The sequence below is a fragment of the Fundulus heteroclitus genome, chromosome 11 (assembly GCF_011125445.2).
Source record: "Fundulus heteroclitus isolate FHET01 chromosome 11, MU-UCD_Fhet_4.1, whole genome shotgun sequence".
Taxonomy (NCBI): domain Eukaryota; kingdom Metazoa; phylum Chordata; class Actinopteri; order Cyprinodontiformes; family Fundulidae; genus Fundulus; species Fundulus heteroclitus.
The window spans coordinates 30,033,581-30,049,103 of NC_046371.1; the positions used below are offsets into that span (position 1 = coordinate 30,033,581).

General features: G+C 40.2%; 1 protein-coding gene across 2 annotated transcripts in view; it reads left to right on the forward strand.

Moving 5' to 3' along the window:
• The first annotated feature begins 232 nt into the window (after positions 1 to 232).
• Positions 233 to 15,523, forward strand: part of nlgn2b (neuroligin 2b) — a 116,551-nt gene continuing 101,260 nt past the window's right edge. For both annotated transcript variants that reach the window (XM_036143357.1, XM_036143358.1), the window contains exon 1: positions 233 to 1,296. The gene's annotated coding sequence lies outside the window, so the exon portion shown is untranslated. The remainder of the gene's footprint in view (positions 1,297 to 15,523) is intronic.

A 15,523-nucleotide genomic window follows, 5' to 3' on the forward strand; every position in this document is an offset into this window, starting at 1 on the left:
CTGCCACTGTTGATGTACAGGTGCTATTTAATATTTACTACTACAACTACTTCTAGGACCAATATTTGAATAACCATGTGCACTTTCGATGGGCACCGAGGCACGAGGTGGAAAATCGTATAAAAAAATAACAAAACCACGAAGCTGACAGTACACGGCGACCAAAAAGCAATCAGAGGAGGCTATTGCTTGATTAGCAAACAGATGTCGTTTGCGCGATTCGAGCAGCAGCAGCATCAGCAGCGCCTGTTGATGGCAAATATGCGTCGCGCCTCGTCGTCACGAAGCACCACCGTAAGCTGCGAGGCTGAGATAGTGCAAGCGTGTGCCCTATAAGCGAGAGGAAGTCGATGAGACCGCACTGACGGAAGAGGAGAGGTGGGCTCTTCAAACGACGAGCCGTGGAGCTGTGCGCCGGTGCGGGCATCGACGGACTTCACATCACTTGCCTGCCTGATCCCCCTAACGTTTGATCGCGCCCCCACCCCCGTCTCTCTCTCTTTCTCTCTCTCTCTCACCATGAGGTCCAAGCGGAGGATGCCTGCTCTGTTTGATATTCCAACCGAGAGAGCGCAGCGAGCGAGCGCGTAAAGAAGAAGAAGAAGATCGGACACCGTCGGAGCGCTCGTTCATATTTTAGGACAAACCCTCCGGCGCTTTTTGTTGTTGTTGTTGTTGTTTTCCCAGGGCCTCAGCGCTGCACGCATCCTACCTTGGATTATCATCAGCTTGAACATATGGGCAAGAGAGAGGACACAACGGTGCGTTCACTTTTGAAGCAACGCACGGGGTCTTGACGCTATTGCGTTACGCATCTGTTTCCCAGTGAGTCTCTCCCTTTTCGCCCCCCATCCACGTCCACGTCCCCGTTGAAAATTGGCTTCTCTGCAGCATTTCTTTCGCCTCAGAAAAGTCACATATCGGTGGGGGAGAGGAGAAAAAAAAAGGAAAACAGAGCGGGGTGTGTTGTAGTCTGAGAGGAACGAGAGGAGGAGGAGGAGGTGGTGGTGGTGGTGGAGGAAGGGGGGGTGTGCAGAATGAGGTGTGTTTTCTCTCTTTTTGGGAAAAGCCGGAGAAAGACGGGAGAAGGTGTCTAAGCCCGCGTCCCTGCGAGAGCCTGCGTCGCGCTGCCCTCCCGAGAAATAACAGCGATCTGAGGAGAAATGGCCTAGTTGAAAGAAAGAATAGAAACCCAAAAGATCAGAGGACGGAAGAAGAATCGTGCCGCGGATGGACGAGCCAGCCAGCGTCATCGAGATCATCCTAAAACCCCGGCGCTCGCGTCTCCTCTCTAAGGTAAAAACCAATATGTTGACCAGGGCATCCTAAACCCGTTTTCTCCCCCTCCTTCCCGTTGTCTGTCACCGTCTCAATATGTGCGCAATATTGGTGACTTTGCACATTGCGCACCTTACTCGTCTTGACGCACTGTCACTAACTGGGTGAATGAGGTTTCAATGTAAGTAGTTGCCATAGCACACATTTTCTTCCTTTCAGGAGGGTAAGGGGGGGGGGGGGGGGGGGGGTGGCGGCTGGCGGTGGTGGGGCGCCTCGGATTGGCCTTGCCTGTTGATGAGCTGTCACATCCCAACATGATCAGCTTACTTTGTATAAGCAGCATGCGGCCGCCAACAAGAAGACATCAGAGTGATTTAATTGGAATCGGCTCATCATCAGTCAGACCGGTTGCTCTTCTCAGCAGGACCCTCATTTCCCTCAGATGTGAGGGTATAGATCATTCTGATAGGGATTTTTATTGCGCTGAATGATGACAGCTTAATTAGACTCACATGCTCCTGAGCCGCAACATAACTAATCTTAAACAGGAGTGTGTGTGTGTGTGTGTGTGTGTTGATTCAGAAGATACACCTCGGAAACCCACACATGTATCCCCCCCCCCCCCCCACCCTCCCCTCCATCCCCAGCCTAGAAGTTGCAGATAGGGGTTTGTGATTTAAATGCACACACTCTTGATGATCCAGGGGGGAAAAGGCTCCCATTAATATTCAGCGGTGGTTTTGGGCAGCGCTCAGTTAATGGCAGACAACAGGACCTCTGTTCTGACAGGTCACGGATGAGAAATGGTGTGGTCAGGTTTTGGTGGAAGGGTTCTTTTCTGTTATCATTATTACTTTAACACCTTCACCAAAATAGCAGTTTATAAAGTGGAGCATTATTATTTATTTATTTATTTTTTTTTTTTTTTTTTTTGTGGGACTGGCCAGCCAGCTGAATAAGGCTTAGGGTAACGAATCAAACGAACAAACAAAAAAGCATTCCTGAATGAATTTTTTCTCCTTTCCCAAAAAATGCCTCTAGTCTTGACGTGGAAGTGACATTTAAAATCCATCAGGAAGCCAATAAAGTACCATTGTAGACTTTGCGGAGGATTTCTCCTGCCGCTCTTGTGGGTGAAGTGTTGAAAGAGCTGTGATTGCTTTCTGTAGGCCGGCATCATGTCAGCCTGGTAGATGGCATTTGGCCTCCTATTGCTCAGTTACAGAGTTACGGTTGCCTTCATGGGAAAGATTTGTTTAGATTAAATAAGGTGTAACTTCTTAATTACAGTCAACTTGCCAAAAATATGCATAACTCTTAATGTTTTTTTCTTGTTAAAATTATATTTTAATGTGTTTTATTGGGATGTTATTTCATCAAGGGATAAAAAGTAGCAGAAAAATGATAAATGGTTTCCAATGTTTTTTTTTTTTGCTTTGTTTGATTGTTTTGTTTTTACAAATACAACTGTATGAAGGATGGCCCGCAATTGTTTCCAGCACCCTCTGCTCTATTGGTCCTAAATAAAATCCAGTGCAAACTATTTTCCTACAAAGTCTCCTAGTGTTTAATCTCATCATAAATGAAGCTGCTCTGGGAAGGCCTTGGAGGTTTTGTTGGAGAACATTAATGAACAAACAGCATCACGAAGACCAAGCAAATGGGACACGGGTTGTAGAGAAGTTTTAATCAAGATCAGGTAATAAAGCCACATCCAGAGCTGTGGATATCTGTTCAGTCCATGATCTAAAAAAGAACAGAGTCAACTGTGAACCTGCCAAGCCACGGCTGGCCACCTGATCTCCTGTTAAGGCAACTATTAACTGTAGCTTCCATAAATCGGATCTTTACGGACAAGTGGCAAAAAGAAAACCATTTCAAGTCCAGTCTGCAGTTTGCTGCTAGCTGTGTAGCGAGCAGGGAGATGTAGAAGAAGGGGCTCTCGTCAGATTGTACCAAACTGAATGTTTTTGGCCTTTTATGATAGCAGAAAACTAATTTTGCACTTGACCCTGAACACATCATCCCTGTGGAGAAAGAATGGCAGCTTCATGCTGGGGCATGGGAGGGTATCTGGTTAGAGTTTATGGGAAGGTGGGTGAAGCTAAATACAGGGAAGCACTGGATAAAAAAAAAATGTTTTGGGAGAGCAGCAAAGGTTTGGATCAAAACATGTTTATGGGTTACAAGGGACTAAATGAAGTCTTTACGTAAACTTAATCGGGCATTTGAGATAGGAAACAAACCAAATGTTCCCCATCCAGTCGGACTGAGCTTGTGTTATTTTGTCTCTATAGGTTCAGGGATGGTGGAGACACATCACTAAAAAAGGTTTCTATTTGTAAAACAATTGAAAATTGTATTTTTATATTACCTTTTGGTGCTTTTTCCTATAAAATCCCAATAAAATACACTGCAGTTTGAGGTTGTAACATCTCAAAATGTGAAGAAGTCCAAACTTTTACAAGATAACGTATTGATCTGTGAAAAATAGGCTATGTTGCAGGCTATTTGGAAACCAAACAGCCTGCAACACTTTGCCATGCACACTTAGTGATATGGGACCATTCAAATATCATTTGTAAAGCAGTTGTTTCTTTTATTCCTGCAACATATACTTTGTTTTGCCTGCTATTTTTTGCAGATTCATGCACGTGCCTTGCCTTCACATACCTCATGTTTCCCGCCGTAGAGCAGTGGACATGTGCTAGTCCAGCTTAGCCGTTTTCCAGTCTCCCGGAAGAGAACGCGGTGATCAGCAACGTTCTTAGAGGCGCCACAGCAAAGAGCCAGCAGAGCTGCTACTGTGGCACGCACAGTGTCAGCCGGTTTTCCAGAGAGCATACGGAGGTTAAGTGAAGATAGATGGAGAGAAAAAGAAAGAATGACTGTTTAATGGATTGGATGACAACATTAGGGGGAGACTTACAACCCAGAACAAAATGTGTCAACTTAATGAGGTATGTTTGGCTGATATGGCTGTGAGTAAGGTGAAGTGTTCAAAGGGGTAGTTTGCTCACAAACGCAGTGTGAGTTGATGTTTATTTGTTAGACTGTTTATGTCGGGGGGGAAGGGGGGGGGGGATTCTAATTATTATTCTACAGTTAATTTCTTTGCCATACCTTGGTGGGATTTATTAACAGGAAGTGCAGTTGCCTCCAGAAATATCAATTTAACCGTGTTTTTTCTAACGTTTGTCCGAAAAATCTTGAATAAAAGTTATTTTTTTCCCCACACACGCACACTGTATGCGATGTTAGCCTGAAGGGAGTAATACTGAGTTAAACAGGCAGATTATATGTTTAAAAGATGTAGGCTGCTGTCAAGTTAGTTTCCTGAGCCTGGAGACCTGCGCGCAGGAAATTTAAAGGCTGCCGGGAGTAAATCACCACATCCAAGGGTTGTACATTTTAAAGTTTCAATTATATATATGTATGTATATATATATATATATATATATATATATATATATATTATATATATATATATATATATATATATATATATATCTATATATATATATATATATATATATATATATATATATATATCTATATATGTCTCTATATATATCTTATCTATATATATATATATATATATATATATATATATATATATATATATACCCTCTCAAAATAGTTTGCTGGAATTCCGACTATTTTATCCTGACAGAACTGCTCTAACCATGTCCAGTTTATAAGCCGCCTTGCTCACACACACCATTTCAGCTCAGCCCAAAAATGTACTATGGAACTGAGAGCTTGGCTTAGTGACCGCCACTCCAAACCTTGACTTTGTTGTCCCGAAGCCGCTCTCTAAATAATGAATTCATTTGTGAAGACCACATAACGTGTCTCCAAAACTGATGTCGTTGCCCCTTAGTGCATTTGCAAATGGGAATCAGTCTTTTCATGTTGCTTTTGGAGTAATGGCGTCTTTCTAGCTGAGTGGCCTTTTAGCCCATGTCGGTGCAGGACTCGTTTCTCTCTGGGATACGATACTCCAGCACAGCGGCTTCAGCCAGCATCTCCGCATGGTCTTTTCTTTTCTTGTGTTCAGGGTTTGATTCACACATGAAGCTTTGAAAACAGGTTTGGTGTCCCTGAGTGTCTCCTTCCAGAAGGGTATGCAGGCTGCTGTAATTCTTTAAACGGATAAATGTGGCCCCTTTCAATCATCTAGCAATCGCACTCAAACATGAGTGACACTCGTGGAGGTCCAACATTCTATCTGTGACATCTTGGCCGGTTTAAGTTTCCCATGATGCCACACAAGGATGCAGTGTGTTTGTGGTTCGTCATGTAACACATCTACAGGCATTTAACCTAAACATGGTGAATAAGTGTGTAATAAATGTGCAAAGCCATGACCTCGACCCAAATAGTGTTAAGGCAGAGTGGTGACCTTAGTAGTCTTTAAGCTTCGGACTTCTAAGGTTGAAAAATAAAACTGATCCTGAAACTGATCCTCCTATACATCCGGCATTCAGTGAATAGAAATAATTGTGGTCATCCTAACTGACCAAAATAGGAAAACTTAAGCCCGAGTAATCTCAGACAATTGGAAACAAATGGTCAAAATTATTTACAGTTGAAAGCAGATGTTTAGTTAGACAGTGTAAAAAATGAATAACCTGTTGTACCACGTTTTTGTTTTTTCTTTCTTTCTCTGGGTGTTATTGGGGTTTTTCCCCTATGCTTGCTGTTTATATTTGATGGCATTATATGAAACATGAGCTCGTCCCTGAAGGACTGTCAGCATGATTGTGTCTGGGGATCTGTGTGGGTTCTGGGTTTGCACTTTATCTGGCCTCTGGTGTCATGTTTAGCTGTATTTTGCTTATGTCTGTCTTAGTTGTGTCAGTATTGTTGTGAGTTAGCACTGTTAGTTGTATGTATCCCATTTCCGTGCTCTGAAATCCCGCTTCATCCTTTCCGCATCTCAGTTTTTAGCGCTTCCTGTAGTACTCATGCCGTAGTTCTATTCCCTTGCTTATCAGCATCTGCGCGCAGGCTCTCTCTCTTTCCTGTCACTGGACGTCTGTGTTTGCCTTTTGCCTTGGTTCCCCTTCCATGTGCCTTCACGTTTTTGGATTTATGTTTGTTCTCTGGGTTCCCTGCCCCGCAGCGCCTTTAGTTATTAAAGTTTATGTGGTTGTTTAATCTGCCAGCCTCCTGCTCTGCCACTCTGTGTTTTGGTCCTTCACCTCGATAGGGCTGCTTCTCAGATTTTGTTTTCACGTGTGTGTGTCAAACCCATGAGAAAACACTCATGAATAGAACAAGTCTGTCAAGCACATCTGTCAACAGTGGAATTGGAAGGACTTTTTTTGACTTGAATATGTGGACGCTGTGTATCAATTGGGTAATTTGCACCCAAATCAATGCATCTGCAAATTTTTTAAGCCGTCATTCATACTCATAGATACACTTACTATGTTAGGCTGGACTTTCTAACACTGCGTCTTCATCTTTAAATGTTTAATTTACTGCACACTGGGATTCAAAAGTCTTGCTGTCAGTGCTCTGGAGTTTTAATTTCAGCATGAAGATGTCAAAAAGCAGGTTAAAGTGACCCAGCTCCTAGTCACGTCACCGCCATGGAGGAGAGGAGCAGGAGAATAGCTTGACCTGACCCATTATCCGTGAGCAATGTAGAACCTTAGACACACCCGTGCAGATGCCATGGTAACCACGTTGTCTAACCCTCCTTCTTTTTTTTACCATGTAGCATTAACAGTCATCCATAACGTAAACTAGGAAAGTGTCATCCAGTCTCCTTGTTGCTGGGAAGACTTTCACGCCGCAGCCCGTCAAAGTATTACTAAATTCAATGTGCCGTTTGTTAGCGGCACAGACAAAAGCTCATTAAATGTGGCAATAAGACAGAGCTCCCTCCCTCAGCTCTTCAAACACGATCCACCAAGCACGCCGTACCATTTTATTCCGGGATATTTTCGGCCAGTTATGCAGGAGCTCGAGCTGGCGTTCAGACCTGGCATGGGTTCTTGTAAAAATATTTATTCCTTACAAGCTGTGGTGGTGTGTCATTGAACTACACGTATAAGGCAGCCGGTCCTCTTATAAAAGGTGTGGGATGTTCTGCCGCTTTTACACCTCTCATCCCTATGCAAACTGTGCTTTTGGTGAGAAAGGCGAAGAGTTTCTGAAATCCCCTTCAAAATGGAAGATTTTTTTTTTTAAAAGGTTGTTGCTGGCACACGTGTCCTTGACATATAAAGATTTTGGGGGAATCTAGGACATCACAGGCCCAGTTAGTGCACCTCATTTTAGTACATGGTATTGTGTTCAGCATGTACAAGAAACCAAATCAGCATTGGTTCTGTTATGGCGCTTTTATTGTAGACCTTCCCAAATTCATCTGAACCGTATTACCAGACTTTGGCCAAGTAGCGAAAAGGGTAATTGTACTATTTAGTGATGTGTAAATTATCTAGAAGAAGAGGACTCTGGGTTAAGTTTTTGAGAACACTAGTTGGATCTTGCTGAACCTTCATGCCCACATTCAATGCTATTTTTACAGAATCATGGTGGTGGTGGTGGGGGAGGGGGGGGTTAAGGTTTGTCAACTTTTTGCTTAGCATGGTGCCTGATAGATACGTTATCCAATCAGTACAAAATGATCTGCTTATACTGTTTCATAAAAGGAAGCAAGTTTCTTCTTTTTTTTTCTGCATATGATCTTTTGCCTGATGTGTGTTGGCGCCATTGTTTGAATAGGAGTGTTTTTTATGCTTTATGTGGCACTAGTTGGCCTCCAGGAATGTGGACAGCGATAGAAAGGGGAATATATGCAAGAAATGGCCCGGGTCAGGAGTCAAAACCAGAACAGCTGCTTAAAAGACAGAATGTCTCTCTGTATATATGGCCACGCTCTACCTACTGAGCAATGAGGCTCCCGTTGAATGGTAGTTTTAGTCAAGGGTCTGATGCAGTTAAGGCATAGCAGATATCTGTGAAGAATCCTTGGGGACCATAGCGTGCTGGTACAGATGAAGTTTACATTACACAAGCTTTGTGGTCGAGTAGATGGCACAGTGATAAATATGAATTGGTCATTGAGAGTCTCTAATACAGGTCTGCACAGTGGTAGGCACTGTTGCTTTGCAGCAAGAAGGTCCTTGGTTCGAACCCTGGGTGCATGGAGTTTGCACGCTCTCCCTGCGCATGCATGGGTTCTCTCGGGGTACCCCGGCATTAGCGCACACTCCAAAGACATGATTGTTAGGTTAATTGGTTGGTTGGGTTTCCCCTTAGGTGTGCCTGTGTGTGCGCATAGTTGTCCATCCTGTGTTCTTTCTATGTTGCCCTGTGATAGATAGTGTGGTCCAGGGTCTACCCCATCTGTCACCCAGTCTCCACTGGAGATTGGCACCAGCATCCCCCACAACCCTGTACATATAAGTGAGTATGGAGGGTTGACGGATAAATGCGTGGCGTCTTGAATACTGTGTTACATTTACCTTATCATGGTGTTTCAGTTGCATTTCAGAAATCTTGCAGGTTTCGCTTGTTTTGCTTCGCAACTGACGTTCACAATGCAAGATTTGTATTGTATCAAATACTATAAGGATTTCGTCTAATAGTTGCTGTTTAGCAGATCTGATGCGAAACAGACAGTGTGCAATGGATTTTGAGGTTAGGATTGGTGAGAAACCTTGGACTTGACTCAAGCCCTTTAAATGCGCTGCTCGCAGAATTTAAGTTGTGTGTTGGTGTACATCGTCCCACCCCAAGTCCCTGGGTTCTTTGCTTTGACTCAGACTTGGTGTTTCTCTAGGTCCAGTTGGTTTAAGCCTCTTAAGTTGTGGTTTGCTCACAAAAATATCTGTTTGGAAGTATTGCACTGGTCTAAACCAGAATTAAAAAGTGGAAAGAAAAAAAAAAGAATTTAGAAATTTGAGGTTGATGCCAAATTTGTCTGTAAAAATAAAATGGAGCAACCTGTGTTGCTTAGCCCCCTCCATTAGCTTTGTTCATGACCTAAAGTGCCATTTAATAATCCAGCCAAACACCTACTTATCTAAATTGGTCATGATCTGTTAAACCAGCCTTTATCCTAACCCAAATTTGCTTCTACTAGTTAGGTTGTTTTCCTCCCTATTATTTCACTTTTCACTCACATCTCTGAACATTACCTCCGAATGTATTATTGCACATTTTTCATTGTCATCGATAAAATATACTTCCTTGTAGCATTTAAGTAGGTAGGTTTTGTAGTTAGTTTGTCTTCACTCCACTGTATATGTTTTGCAATGTTTCTATTATTTTTAATACAGGTATGACTAACTAATAATTATTATTTATTATGATATATCTGGAATAAATTAGCCACTGTTAGCCACTGTTACAGATGATCAATAAAATGATAAAATTGTGATCAAATGGGGTCAGCATGAGCTTACACCTCTCCTGGTTGCCCTTCTTCAGAAATTACTGTAATTTTACCTGAACTGAGCGAATCATTTGTTTCATGTGTTCCTGTTTTTTTTGGGTTTTTTTTTTTGCTTTTCAGTCTGTCATTTTGTACTCACAGCTGTTGTTGAAAACGGAGCAATGTAAACCTAGCTAGCACTTAAAAATAATGTGCAACTACAACTTGAGCGTTGCCAAAGTGTCACATTTTGGAACAGCTATTTTAAAAGCAGATTAGAATTGATTGACCAGGACAATAACAGGACCCAGTGCATTTAATATCTCCCCTACACTTCATCACAGTGACAGCACAAATAGCTTATATATATTGGCGCCCCTGCGGAAACAGTGATGTCCTGATGAGGCAGGCTACAAGTCAATAAGAGTTAGGGGTGCTCAGAGAAAAATCTACATAAAGATGTCATCTGCATGCACATATATATATATATATATATATATATATATATATATATATATATATATATATATATATATATATATATATACAGTTTCATTATTCTGTTCATCTATTTTATTGTGATAGCAGAAAACAGCATGTGAATAAAGAAGAATAACAAAAAGATGCACATGAGTTCAACATATATTCCATGTTATGTGATGTGTAAATCCACTTAGTTATATATCCCTCACTGGCTCAGTCTACAAGGAGCTGTTTTGTCTAATTATCCAACTTCTTTGCGCAATTTCTCTTAAATGTGTGTCCGTTTAGCTTCACACAAAACAGACAAGTTGATTCCGCTTTAAAGATCATGCATTTTTACTGTGTTTAGTTATTTTGGGATATACTGTTTGAATCCTCACTACTGGTAATAGGCCTTAGCTTTCTGACATATATAGTAGTTCTTTATTCTCCAGCCCTCCACCATTGCCCTGAGCAGGACAGTGAATGCAAATATACAAAAAACAAAACATTACTGTGAGTGAATGAAGAAAGTAAAAACAGATGCCCATTATTACAATTGTTTGTTGTAAGGAGATATCTATCTATCTATCTATCTATCTATCTATCTATCTATCTATCTATCTATCTATCTATCTATCTATCTATCTATCTATCTATCTATCTATCTATCTATCTATCTGTCTGTCTGTCTGTCTGTCTGTGTATATATATGTATATATATATATATATATATATATATATATATATATATATATATATATATATATATATATATATATATATATATTGGATGATTGGGCGTCTAGTTTGAAAATCAGCTCCTTAAGATGTCGTCGAGGTTTGTATGGCTACATTAAAGCGGCACTCCTTCCTTACCACATCTGTGTTCTGTCTTCACCTATACAGTATGAAATTGAAAAGGCTTTTATTATTGGTGTGGGCCAAAGGTATAATGTTGACTTGCTGTGTGTACTCACTGGTTTATGTCAGAGTGAAACAACTCTTTATCCGCAGTGCTGTATGTATTTCATCTCTAACAGTAAAGCTCATCCTATAGGTTGCTTGTCTTTATGAATTATAAATGTAAAGCATACAGCCATGTACTGTTGATGCAGGAAGAAGTATCCTCATTGTAAGGTTCTGTTAAACCCTGAATCAGCTCTTGTTACTATATACTTTATTTTTGGGGGAATTAATTCTGTTTCTGCATTTCGAAATGTAAGAAGAGCCGTGTTACATCCAAAGCATTAAAGGCACAATGAGAACAGCAAATTTACCACCTAGTTTAGCAGTGACAGCAGCTGTTTTTTTTTTTTTTTTTGTTAAAACAAAATGACATATTTGAACTGGATTAAACTGCCATTTAAAAAAAAAAATTCACTCTCCATCACATCACTTTTAATTTTTGCAGAGAACACGGAGAGCCAGTTAGCTGTTAGATGAAGAGCCGATTATGACAGATTGCATATTTGTAACTCCTCGCTGAGGTAACCTCCTGCTGTTGTGTAAAGACCTACTTGTGCCACGTGCACCATTAAATCAGATCATGATTTTGCGTTTTTTTTAAAGGCAGCTTATTGTCTGGGTTTTTGATTAAAACAGTGGGAGTCCACTGAGCTTGCTCTGTTAACACATTCTTCGTCTTCCCATCCATTTCTGACAGGCCAGCTGCTTTAAGATTCCTAAAAGCACTAATGCTGTTAATAAAGTAGGCACATTTGTTTGCTAATTAGGTGAGTCCAAATCTTTATTAGCTTTAATTTTAGCCAAGGATTTTTGCTGCAGCCTTCTATTATACAGTTTAACAACGTGTGTTTGACTGGCCCTGATCTATCGAATACAAATGCTAACAACACTTTTAAGTGTGGATGTTGTTACTGTAGGAAGAATACCTAAAGTTAGCTATTTTCAGTATATGTGTGTTACTGTTTAAAAATGAAGCCAATTGTAACACAAAAGTTGTAATACGTTTCTAGACAGGAAACTGTTTTCTATGGAGGCGTGTCAGCTATTCATTGAGGCTGCTATAGCAGGAAGTTAGCAAATGACAGGAAGCCGACATTGATAGTAAAGTTGTTTTTATTTATCCTTTTTGATGAGTCCATTTCTATCTGTCATTGCATATATTTGATTTGGAATCCAATATAAGCATTTTGGAAGTCCGAGTGGTAAAAGTAAGACTGGTACTCTAGAAATTATACTTTTAGTAATGCTAACTGTGTTGAGTGTGCTAATAATGTGAACCCATAAAAGACAACCTAAAATATATTTTTTTCAATACTGACATTTTGTTTCAGCCTCTAGTGAATATTTATATATTTATTATACCTGAAAGCTGAGGGAAGGGGAAAAATAGTCTATTTGTCAATGCATTGAGACTTGATTAACAAAAGTCAAAACTCAATTATCTTGACCAAGTTTTGAAGAATTAAGGCAGAACTCAGGACCACCTTAGTGTGACACCTGGATAGCCCATAGGATCAATGCCCTGCATCCCGCACCCTCTGCACTAAAGCAAAAATGACTTGGACAGGAGCCACACCACAGGCAGTGAATAATGTGAATAATAAAAGTTAAAATTAAATTTAAATGCAACAAAACAGGGAGCCAAATTACTGGCTTTGATTTGAAAGTTGAACTAAAACAGCTGATATTCCCTTCCGCCATAAACCAGAAGACTATTAAGCAAGTGAATGAAAAGCTTCGTCCTAACTTACTCAGAAAAGGTTAAGCTTGGTGCAGATGCGATTGTCAAGGGTTGTTGAATATCAGGGCCTTTGCGCTACAAATCGCTAATTGGTCATAACATCCCACCTGAAAGATTTTTCACTGAAACGGTTATCCCCCCGTACAACGACAACATAACCCCAAAGTGACGCAATCGCAAGCAGGTAGAACATCTCTTGCATCTGATGCATGGACAGCCATTCCCATGGAAGGTTATTTCACTGTACCTGCGCAGGATCGCATGTGTGGCAGCTAGCATGTCTACTCCAAATGGGAGGAGTGAACAAGAGTAACAATACTTTAGTCTAAAGATGAATGAGTTGGATAAGATTTTAGCAGAATGGCTCATCATGAAGAAGGACTTAGTTTTATTTACAGATAAAATGAGAGATCCTGGACTATGTTGGACAATCCGCTGTTTGTTTGCTCAAAACTTGGGGAGGTCCACAATGTTCAGATCTGGTCGTGCGGTTTAATCATGGGTATCATGTTACAACAATAATCAACTTACAATTGCATCATATCCCCTTGCATTGAAATTGAATGATAAATTGATTAAAGATTTCCAACCCAACAGAAAGGCTTTTTAAAGCTCTTTAACAGGTCCAATGAACAAATCAATTATTTAACATACTAAGGTTGGAAAATAGTTAATATCTAGATATAATTGTTACTACAATATTAATTACGCAAAATACTAATTTGTGTGAAATGTATATAAATTGACAGTTTTTCATTTGCCCAAATTGCTACAGTTATTCTTTCAGCGGAGCTGCAATATTAAAGACCCTCAGCAACTCCCCTCCATGCCACAATCAGAATAATGAGCTGCCGTTGGAAGCTTTATACTCTGGTAACATGTCAGTAGAAAATATAAGCCACCCTCTTTAGCCAGCAAGGCAAACACAAGAGCGTTGTTTAGAAGTACTTTTCCTATAAGGCAGACAGACAGGAAAAAACAAAAGTTAGTTAGTTGCAATAACCCAACAAGCTAGTGGTGCTGCAATGACGTTTGAGAGCAACGTAAAAACGTCTGTAAAGCTCCTTTATCTGCATCCGTGAAGTTGTAAACCCGCCGGAAGACATAAACTAATGCTGTCTGTTTCATTAGCTTTACGGACACAGACAGCCCGATAGCAGGGATCGGTCAGTCTGAGCTCCCTTGTCGAGGTGCCTTTCCAAGGCATGCCGTTCTGTACCATACTTTCCTTTGAAACACTATTATTACACTTTTATTATCCTTTTTTCTTCCCCCAGTTCTAAAATGTGTTTTTATCAACAGTAAATGGACAGGCAAACGGAAGCACACAGTGGCATACCAAAGATAGGCAATTATAATGAAATATAATAATTACAGGACTGAATCAAAGGTACATACTTCCATAAAGGATATTAAAAAATATTTTTGTGTTATCTTGTCTACTGTTCTGGCAAACAGGGAAGAGACTCTTATACGATAAATTTCTCTAAGCAAGGGTTGAATTGTCCCGTCAATGGTTTTGCCCTAATTAAGTTATAATTTTGCCTTATTGTAATTTATAATATATTTTGCTCTTAATCAAAAAGAACCCTATGCCTTCAAAAAATGTCGGCGTATAAAAAATAGCATTGAATATTGAGTATTTCAGTATTGTGACAACCCTAATAATAGCACAAAATATGGAATCAAACTTTTTCTTTTGAAATAGTAAGAACAGTTATATTGTAGATTTTGGTAGAAAATGATGTATATCTTCTGATATGAATAGAATAGCATACAAATACACTTTATTTTCCCACTGTGGGGAAATTTAGGGGTTAAAGCAGCAAAGGGAAACACAATGGAAGCATACAGATTCACACAAGTGAAGAATTAAAACAAAAAAAAAAATAGGAGTATGAGTTTATATAGTAAGTGCAAATTTACAACACAAGAAAAGATACCAGTTATTACAAATAGCCTACTTTGGTGCATATTCTCATGTACATTGTGGACTTCTACGTTTTAATTTGTGCTAATAATGAGAAGAATAAAGTAAGTAAGCAACATGCTGACTTGTAAAGGATTAAATTGAATATGTTGTAATGTTTTTGGCAATTTTTCATTGCAAAACTTCTTTTTCCTAACTTGAAAGATTTTATTGTATTTGTAGATTTTCAGTAGCCACTTTTGTTTTACGTGTCCTGTCTGGCACTTACACCCCTGACTTGGCAAGCAAAGCAGTCACAGGTCTGCATCAGCTGACCTGCATAGGGCCAAACCAGCTTTGCCTGTCAAGGGAGCAGCGTAGTTATGACTTGTGGTTTTTGTGACCAGCCAGCCACCCGATTTGAAAGTGTAAAATGGACTAATTTCAGAAAAATAATTTCAGATGACAACAGTAAGAAGGCAAGATATATAATTTAAAGTTACGTTTTTTGTTTTTTCTCCAGCCAAAAACCTAGATAACTACCCCAAGTTTATCCGCCATTATCGTTTTGGAAAGAAGGTTATGGGGATGCAGATTTTACACGTAGCACTGACATCGATGCCGCACAGCCGACATTATATTTTGAAAACTGACAGCTGTGTGGAATATTGTTGTATATACCTCTGTTTTCTGAATGGCCAGAGGGAGCACAGAATTGGCTTGTCGTTTGCGGATTTATGACGGAAATGTTTTCTGAAAGGGGTTAGTA